Source organism: Ambystoma mexicanum, chromosome 4q (genome assembly GCF_040938575.1).
Source record: "Ambystoma mexicanum isolate Mex_15411 chromosome 4q, UKY_AmexF1_1, whole genome shotgun sequence".
NCBI classification, from domain to species: domain Eukaryota; kingdom Metazoa; phylum Chordata; class Amphibia; order Caudata; family Ambystomatidae; genus Ambystoma; species Ambystoma mexicanum.
This window is the reverse complement of record NC_090928.1, coordinates 434,278,435-434,288,908: the sequence shown is the minus strand read 5'-3', so window position 1 is coordinate 434,288,908 and position 10,474 is coordinate 434,278,435. Positions and strand designations below refer to the sequence as shown.

The window sequence follows — 10,474 nt, the reverse complement described above, 5'->3', positions numbered from 1 at the left end:
AGGGGGCAACTAGATTTGAACTAGGGACCTCTTGATCTGCAGTCAAATGCTCTACCACTGAGCTATACCCCCGGTTATAAAATATTCACCTTCATTAATTCAGTAATATGTACAAAGTGCAAGCAACATGCAATCACCATCAAAGCAATGCATTTTCAGTCACCAAACCCTCCTTATAAGTATATGGGGTGCGAAGGATGTCCTTTATCTGCCTTGGTAAAATACAGTGAGGTTTCCATTGCAAGAATTCATACATTTCGTATCACATGTAGATCTTGGAACATGGGAAAAAAAAACTTTTGTCAAATGCACAAATTCTGCAAAACGTAACTGCTTCTCTACTGCAGTTTGTTGATTTTGTGCTAAGAGCATAGTTAAACCCAATTATTCATTGTTTTTTATATGAAATGATGATATATCCTATTGTTTCTTACAGTGCATTGGGTTGAAAAACATTTTAACAGGATCTATTGAAGAGGGTATATGGTTATGAAACAGGGACTTCTTGAACTGCACTCCTACCCTCTACCACTGACATAAACCCTTGAATGCTTAAAACTGCTCTTTTTTAAAAAAGGTGATAGAGTGGGTGACCGCATGGAACTTGTAGATCTAATGACATCAGTGCACTTCTGGTCAGCTGTACAAATTAATTCATTTCATTAAGGGCATATTATTGGTTTCCACCCCAGTTTTATAACATTCATATGCGCTTCCAATGGACTATTTCAAACTGATAATATCACCAGTAGAACTTTGGTGAATGTAATACACAGCTTGTATCATACGAAGAAATCCGAAACAGCTTAATGGTGTTTACCCTATGTTTCCGGAGATGATCAGGAGTATTTCAAATGTAGAAATGTGTTGCTCATTACATAAAATGCTAAGATTGTAAATGTTTTCTTCAATTTATTTAATTAATTAAAACAATATTTCTACAGGTAAAACAGTTGGACAAGGGGGCACCCAGATTTGCACTTGGAACCTCTTGATCTGCAGTCAAATGCTCTACCACTGAGCTATACCCCCAGTTCTGAAATGTTCACCTTTATTTATTCAGTAATATGTACAAAGAGGAAGCAACATGCAATCACCATCAAAGCAATGCCTTTTCAGCCACCAAACCCTCCTTATAAGTATAAGGGGTACAAAAGATGTCCTTTATCTGCCTTTGTAAAATACAGTGAGGTTTCCAGTGCAAGAATTCATACATTTCGTATCACATGTAGATCTTGGAACATGGAAAAAAAAAACTTTTGTCAAATGCACAAATTCTGCAAAACGTAACTGCTTCTCTACTGCAGTTTGTTGATTTTGTGCCAAGAGCATAGTTAAACCCAATTGTTCATTGTTTTTTTATGAAATGATTATATATCCTATTGTTTCTTACAGTTCATTGGGTTGAAAAACATTTTAACAGGATCTATTGAAGAGGGTATATAGTTATGAAAGAGGGACTTCTTGAACTGCACTCCAACGCTCTACCACTGAGTTATACCCTTGAATGCTGAAAACAGCCCTTTTTTAAAAAGATGATAGAGTGGGTGACTGTATGGAACTTGTAGAACTAATGGCATCGGTGCACTTCTGGTCAGCTGTACAAATTAATACATTTCATTAAGGGCATTTTATTGGTTTCCACCGCAGTTTTATAACATTCATATGAGCTTCCAATGGACTATTTCAAACTGATAATATCACCAGTTGAACTTGGGTAAATGTAATACACAGCTTGTATCATACGAAGAAATCCGAAACAGCTTAATGGTGATTACCCTATGTTTCAGGAGATGATCAGGAGTATTTCAAATGTAGAAATGTGTTGCTCATTACATAAAATGCTAAGATTGTAAATGTTTTCTTCAATTTATTTAATTAAAAAAATATTTCTACAGGTGCAACTGTTGGACCAGGGGGCACCCAGATTTGAACTAGGAACCTCTTGATCTACAGTCAAATGCTCTATCACTGAGCTATACCTGTACTTCTAAAATGTTCACCTTTATTAATTCAGTAATATGTACAAAGTGCAAGCAACATGCAATCGCCATCAAAGCAATGCATTTTCAGCCACCAAACCCTCCTTATAAGTATATGGGGTGCGAAGGATGACCTTTATCTGCCTTGGTAAAATACATTGAGGTTTCCATTGCAAGAATTCATACATTTCGTATCACATGTAGATCTTGGAACATGGAAAAAAAATCTTTTGTCAAATGCACAAATTCTGCAAAATGTAACTGCTTCTCTACTGCAGTTTGTTGACTTTGTGCTAAGAGCATATTTAAACCCAATTGTTCATGGTTTTGTATATGAAATGATGATATATCCTATTGTTTCTTACAGTGCATTGGGTTGAAAAACATTTTAACAGGATCTATTGAAGAGGGTATATGGTTATGAAACAGGGACTTCTTGAACTACACTCCTATGCTCCATCACTGACATAAACCCTTCAATGTTGGAAACTGCCCTTTTTTAAAAAGGTTATAGAGTGGGTGACTCTATGGAACTTGTAGAACTAATGACATCAGTGCACTTCTGGTCAGCTGTAAAAATTAATACATTTCATTAAGGGCATATTATTGGTTTCCACCACAGTTTTATAACATTCATATGAGCTTCCAGTGGACTATTTCAAACTGATCATATCACCAGTAGAACCTGGGTGAATTTAAAACACAGCTTGTATCATATGAAGAAATCCTAAACAGCTTAGTGGTGTTTACCCTATATTTCAGGTGATGATCAGGAGTATTTCAAATGTAGAAATGTGTTGCTCATTACATAAAATGCTAAGATTGTAAATGTTTACTTCAATTTATTTAATTAAAAAAATATTTCTACAGGTAAAACAGTTGAACAAGGGGCACCCAGTTTTGAACTAGAGACTTCTTGATCTGCAGTCAAATGCTCTACCACTGAGCTATACCCCCAGTTTTGAAAAGTTCACCTTTATTAATTCAGTAATATGTACAAAGTGCAAGCAACATGCAATCACCATCAAAGCAATGCATTTTCAGCCACCAAACCCTCCTTATAAGTATATGGGGTGCGATGGATGTCCTTTATCTGCCTTGGTAAAATACAGTGAGGTTTCCATTGCAAGAATTCATACATTTCGTATCACATGTAGATCTTGGAACATGGAAAAATAACTTTTGTCAAATGCACAAATTCTGCAAAGCGTAACTGCATCTCTACTGCAGTTTGTTGATTTTGTGCTGAGAGCATCGTTAAACCCAATTGTTCATTGTTTTGTATATGAAATGATGATATATCTTATTGTTTCTTACACTGCAATGGGTTGAAAAACATTTTAACAGGATCTATTGAAGAGGGTATATGGTTATGAAACATGGACTTCTTGAACTGCACTCCTACCCTCTACCACTGACATAAACCCTTGAATGCTGAAAACTGCCCTTTTTTAAAAAAGTGATAGAGTGGGTGGCTGTATGGAACTTGTAGAACTAATGACATCAGTGCACTTCTGGGCAGCTGTACAAATTAATACATTTCATTAAGGGCATATTATTGGTTTCCACCACAGTTTTATAACATTCATATGAGCTTCCAATGGACTATTTTAAAATGATCATATCACCAGTAGAACTTGGGTGAATGTAATACACAGCTTGTATCATACGAAGAAATCCGAAACAGCTTAATGGTGTTTACACTATGTTTCAGGAGATGATCAGGAGTATTTCAAATGTAGAAATGTGTTGCTTATTACATAAAATTCTAAGATTGTAAATATTTTCTTCAATTTATTTAATTAAGAAAATATTTCTACAGGTAAAACAGTTGGACAAGGGGGCACCCAGATTTGAACTAGGGATCTCTTGATCTGCAGTCAAATGCTCTACACTGAGCTATACCCCCAGTTCTGAAATGTTCACCTTTATTTATTCAGTAATGTGTACAAAGTGGAAGCAACATGCAATCACCATCAAATCAATGCATTTTCAGCCACCAAACCCTCCTTATAAGTATAAGGGGTACAAAAGATGTCCTTTATCTGCCTTCGTAAAATACAGTGAGGTTTCCAGTGCAAGAATTCATACATTTCGTGTCACATGTAGATCTTGGAACATGGAAAAAAAAAGCTTTTGTCAAATGCACAAATTCTGCAAAACGTAGCTGCTTCTGTACTGAAGTTTGTTGATTTTGTGCTAAGAGCATAGTTAAACCCAATTGTTCATTGTTTTGTATAAGAAATGATGATATATCTTATAGTTTCTTACAGTGCACTGGGTTGAAAAACATTTTAACAGGATCTATTGAAGAGGGTATATGGTTATGAAACAGGGACTTCTTGAACTGCACTCCTACACTCTACCACTGACATAAACCCTTGAATGCTGAAAACTGCCCTTTTTTAAAAAAGTGATAGAGTGGGTGACTGTATGGAACTTGTAGAACTAATGACATCAGTGCACTTCTGGGCAGCTGTACAAATTAATACATTTCATTAAGGGCATATTATTGGTTTCTACCACAGTTTTATAACATTCATATGAGCTTCCAATGGACTATTTCAAACTGATAATATCACCAGTAGAACTTGGGTGAATGTAATACACAGCGTGTATCATACGAAGAAATCCGAAACAGCGTAATGGTGTTTACACTATGTTTCAGGAGATGATCAGGAGTATTTCAAATGTAGAAATGTGTTTCTCATTACATAAAATGCTAAAATTGTTAATGTTTACTTCAATTTATTTAAAAACATATTTCTACAGGTACAACAGTTGGACCAGGGGGCACCCAGATTTGAATTAGGGACCTCTTGAACTGCAGTCAAATGCTCTACCACTGAGCTATACCCCCAGTTCCAAAATGTTTACCTTTATTAATTCAGTAATATGCACAAAGTGCAAGCAACATGCAATCACCATCAAAGCAAAGCATTTTCAGCCACCAAACCCTCCTTATAGGTATATGGGGTGCGAAGGATGTCCTTTATCTGCCTTGGTAAAATACAGTGAGGTTTCCATTGCAAGAATTCATACATTTCGTATCACATGTAGATCTTGGAACATGGAAAAAAAACGTTTGTCAAATGCACACATTCTGCAAAACGTAACTGCTCCTCTACTGCAGTTTGTTGATTTTGTGCTAAGAGCATAGTTAAACCCAATTATTCATTGTTTTGTATATGAAATGATGATATATCCTATTGTTTCTTACAGTGCATTGGGTTGAAAAATATTTAAACAGGATCTATTGAAGAGGGTATATGGTTATGAAACAGGGACTTCTTGAACTGCACTCCTACCCTCTACCACTGACATAAACCCTTGAATGCTGAAAACTGCTCTTTTTTAAAAAGGTGATAGAGTGGGTAACTGTAAGGAACTTGTAGAACTAATGAAATCAGTGCACTTCTGGTCAGCTGTACAAATTAATACATTTCATTAAGGGCATATTATTGGTTTCCACCACAGTTTTATAACATTCATATGCGCTTCCAATGGACTATTTCAAACTGATAATATCACCAGTAGAAATTGGGTGAATGTAATACACAGCTTGTATCATATGAAGAATTCCGAAACAGCTTAATGGTGTTTAACCTATGTTTCCGGAGATGATCAGGAGTATTTCAAATGTAGAAATGTGTTGCTCATTACATAAAATGCTAAGATTGTTAATGTTTACTTCAATTTATTTAAAAAAATATTTCTACAGGTACAAAAATTGGACCAGGCGGCACCCAGATTTGAACTAGGGACCTCTTGAACTGCAGTCAAATGCTCTACCACTGAGCTATGCCCCCAGTTCTGAAGTTTTCAACTTTATTAATTCAGTAATATGTACAAAGTGGAAGCAACATGCAATCACCATCAAAGCAATGCATTTTCAGCCACCAAACCCTCCTTATAACTATAAGGGGTACACAAGATGTCCTTTATCTGCCTTGGTAAAATACAGTGAGGTTTCCATTGCAAGAATTCATACATTTCGTATCACATGTAGATCTTGGAACATGGAAAAAAAACTTTTGTCAAATGCACAAATTCTGCAAAACGTAACTGCTTTTCTACTGCAGTTTGTTGATTTTGTGCTAAGAGCATAGTTAAACCCAACTGTTCATTGTTTTGTATATGAAATGATGATATATCTTATTGTTTCTTACACTGCATTGGGTTGAAAAACATTTTAACAGGATCTATTGAAGAGGGTATATGGTTATGAAACAGGGACTTCTTGAACTGCACTCCTACCCTCTACCACTGACATAAACCCTTGAATGCTGAAAACTGCCCTTTTTTAAAAAAATGATAGAGTGGGTGACTGTATGGAACTTGTAGAACTAATGACATCAGTGCACTTCTGGTCAGCTGTACAAATTAATACATTTCATTAAGGGCATATTATTGGTTTCCACCACAGTTTTATAACATTCATATGAGCTTCCAATGGACTATTTCAAACTGATAATATCACCAGTAGAACTTGGGTGAATGTAATACACAGCTTGTATCATACGAAGAAATCCGAAACAGCTTAATGGTGTTTACCCTATGTTTCAGGAGATGATCAGGAGTATTTCAAATGTAGAAATGTGTTGCTCATTACATAAAATGCTAAGATTGTAAATGTTTTCTTCAATTTATTTAAAAAAATATTTCTACAGGTGCAACAGTTGGACCAGGGGGCACTCAGATTTGAACTAGGGACCTCTTGATCTGCAGTCAAATGCTCTACCACTGAGCTATACCCGCACTTCTAAAACGTTCACCTTTATTAATTCAGTAATATGTACAAAGTGCAAGCACCATGCAATCACCATCAAAGCAATGCATTTTCAGCCACGAAACCCTCCTTATAAGTAAATGGGGTGCGAAGGATGTCCTTTATCTGCCTTGGTAAAATACAGTGAGGATTCCATTGCAAGAATTCATACATTTCGTATCACATGTAGATCTTGGAACATGGAAAAAAAACTTTTGTCAAATGCACAAATTCTGCAAAACGTAACTGCTTCTCTACTGCAGTTTGTTGATTTTGTGCTAAGAGCATAGTTAAACCCAATTGTTCATTGTTTTTTACACGAAATGATGATATATCCTATTGTTTCTTACAGTGCATTGGGTTGAAAAACATTTTAACAGGATCTATTGAAGAGGGTATATGGTTATGAAACAGGGACTTCTTGAACTGCACTCCTACGCTCTACCACTGACATAAACCCTTGAATGCTGAAAACTGCCCTTTTTAAAAAAAGTGATAGAGTGGGTGACTGTATGGAACTTGTAGAACTAATGACATCAGTACCCTTCTGGTCAGCTGGACAAATTAATACATTTCATTAAGGGCATATTATTGGTTTCCACCACAGTTTTATCACGTTCATATGAGCTTCCAATGGACTATTTCAAACTGATAATATCACCAGTAGAACTTGGGTGAATGTAAAACACAGCTTGTATCATATGAAGAAATCCTAAACAGCTTAATGGTGTTTACCCTATGTTTCAGGAGATGATCAGGAGTATTTCAAATGTAGACATGTGTTGCTCATTACATAAAATGCTAAGATTGTAAATGTTTTCTTCAATTTATTTAATTAAAAAAAAATTCTACAGGTAAAACAGTGGACAAGGGGGCACCCAGATTTGAACTAGGGACCTCTTGATCTGGGGTCAAATGCTCTACCACTGAACTATACCCCCAGTTCTGAAATGTTCTCCTTTATTAATTCAGTAATATGTACAAAGTGGAAGCAACATGAAATCACCATCAAAGCAATGCATTTTCAGCCACCAAACCCTCCTTATAACTATAAGGGATACACAAGATGTCCTTTATCTGCCTTGGTAAAATACAGTGAGGTTTCCATTGCAAGAATTCATACATTTCGTATCACATGTAGATCTTGGAACATGGAAAAAAAACTTTTGTCAAATGCACAAATTCTGCAAAACGTAACTGCTTCTCTATTGCAGTTTGTTGATTTTGTGCTAAGGGCATAGTTAAACCCAATTTTTCATTGTTTTTTATATGAAATGATGATATATCCTATTGTTTCTTACAGTGCATTGGGTTGAAAAACATTTTAACAGGATCTATTGAAGAGCGTATATGGTTATGAAACAGGGACTTCTGGAACTTCACCCCTACCCTCTACAACTGACATAAACCCTTGAATGCTGAAAACTGCTCTTTTTTAAAAAGGTGATAGAGTGGGTGACTGCATGGAACTTGTAGAACTAATGACATCAGTGCACTTCTGGTCAGCTGTACAAATTAATACATTTCATTAAGGGCATATTATTGGTTTCCACCACAGTTTTATAACATTCATATGAGCTTCCAATGGACTATTTCAAACTGATAATATCACCAGTAGAACTTGGGTGCATGTAATACACAGCTTGTATCATACGAAGAAATCCGAAACAGCTTAATGGTGTTTACCCTATGTTTCCAGAGATGATCAGGAGTATTTCAAATGTAGAAATGTGTTGCTCATTACATAAAATGCTGAGATTGTAAATGTTTTCTTCAATTTATTTAAGAAAATATTTCTACAGGTAAAACAGTTGGACAAGGGGGCACCCAGATTTGAACTAGGGATCTCTGCAGTCAAAATGCTCTACCACTGAGCTATACCCCCAGTTCTGAAATGTTCACCTTTATTTATTCAGTAATATGTACAAAGTGGAAGCAACATGCAATCACCATCAAAGCAATGCATTTTCAGCCACCAAACCCTCCTTATAAGTATAAGGGGTACAAAAGATGTCCTTTATCTGCCTTCGTAAAATACAGTGAGGTTTCCAGTGCAAGAATTCATACATTTCGTATCACATGTAGATCTTGGAACATGGAAAAAAAAACTTTTCTCAAATGCACAAATTCTGCAAAACGTAACTGCTTCTCTACTGCAGTTTGTTGATTTTGTGCTAAGAGCATAGTTAAACCCAATTGTTCATTGTTTTTTTTTATATGAAATGATGATATATCCTATTGTTTCTTACAGTGCATTGGGTTGAAAAATATTTTAACAGGATCTATTGAAGAGGGTATATGGTTATGAAACAGGGACTTCTTGAACTGCACTCCTACCACTACCACTGACATAAACCCTTGAATGCTGAAAACTGTTCTTTTTTAAAAAGGTGATAGAGTGGTTGACTGTATGGAACTTGTAGATCTAATGACATCAGTGCACTTCTGGTCAGCTGTACAAATTAATACATTTCATTAAGGGCATATTACTGGTTTCCACCACAGTTTTATAACATTCATATGCGCTTCCAATGGACTATTTCAAACTGATAATATCACCAGTAGAACTTGGGTGAATGTAATACACAGCTTGTATCATACGAAGAATTCCGAAACAGCTTAATGGTGTTTACCCTATGTTTCCGGAGATGATCAGGAGTATTTCAAATGAAGAAATGTGTTGCTCATTACATAAAATGCTAAGATTGTAAATGTTTTCTTCAATTTATTTAATTAAAAAAATATTTCCACAGGTAAAACAGTTGAACAAGGGGGCACCCAGATTTGGGCTAGCGACCTCTTGATCTGCAGTCAAATGCTCTACCACTGAGCTATACCACCACTTCTGAAATGTTCACCTTTATTAATTCAGTAATATGTACAAAGTGGAAGCAACATGCAATCACCATCAAAGCAATGCATTTTCAGCCACCAAACCCTCCTTATAACTATAAGGGATACACAAGATGTCCTTTATCTGCCTTGGTAAAATACAGTGAGGTTTCCATTGCAAGAATTAATACATTCCGTATCACATGTAGATCTTGGAAAATGGAAAAAAAACTTTTGTCAAATGCACAAATTCTGCAAAACGTAACTGCTTCTCTACTGCAGTTTGTTGATTTTGTGCTAAGAGCATAGTTAAACCCAATTGTTCATTGTTTTTTTTTATATGAAATGATGATATATCCTATTGTTTCTTACAGTGCATTGGGTTGAAAAATATTTTAACAGGATCTATTGAAGAGGGTATATGGTTATGAAACAGGGACTTCTTGAACTGCACTCCTACCACTACCACTGACATAAACCCTTGAATGCTGAAAACTGTTCTTTTTTAAAAAGGTGATAGAGTGGTTGACTGTATGGAACTTGTAGATCTAATGACATCAGTGCACTTCTGGTCAGCTGTACAAATTAATACATTTCATTAAGGGCATATTACTGGTTTCCACCACAGTTTTATAACATTCATATGCGCTTCCAATGGACTATTTCAAACTGATAATATCACCAGTAGAACTTGGGTGAATGTAATACACAGCTTGTATCATACAAAGAATTCCGAAACAGCTTAATGGTGTTTACCCTATGTTTCCGGAGATGATCAGGAGTATTTCAAATGAAGAAATGTGTTGCTCATTACATAAAATGCTAAGATTGTAAATGTTTTCTTCAATTTATTTAATTAAAAAAATATTTCTACAGGTAAAACAGTAGGACA

At 35.6% G+C, this 10,474-nt stretch overlaps 3 non-coding genes across 3 annotated transcripts; all 3 read right to left on the bottom strand.

Annotated features, from left to right (window-relative positions):
* Window positions 1-72, bottom strand: TRNAC-GCA (transfer RNA cysteine (anticodon GCA)). The gene has a single exon. It is a non-coding gene; the product is annotated as a tRNA-Cys (tRNA).
* Window positions 73-5,719: 5,647 nt separating this feature from the next.
* On the bottom strand, window positions 5,720-5,791 carry TRNAC-GCA (transfer RNA cysteine (anticodon GCA)). The gene has a single exon. It is a non-coding gene; the product is annotated as a tRNA-Cys (tRNA).
* A 1,828-nt stretch (window positions 5,792-7,619) lies between these two features.
* On the bottom strand, window positions 7,620-7,691 carry TRNAW-CCA (transfer RNA tryptophan (anticodon CCA)). Its single transcript has one exon. It is a non-coding gene; the product is annotated as a tRNA-Trp (tRNA).
* Between the last annotated feature and the right edge of the window lie 2,783 nt (window positions 7,692-10,474).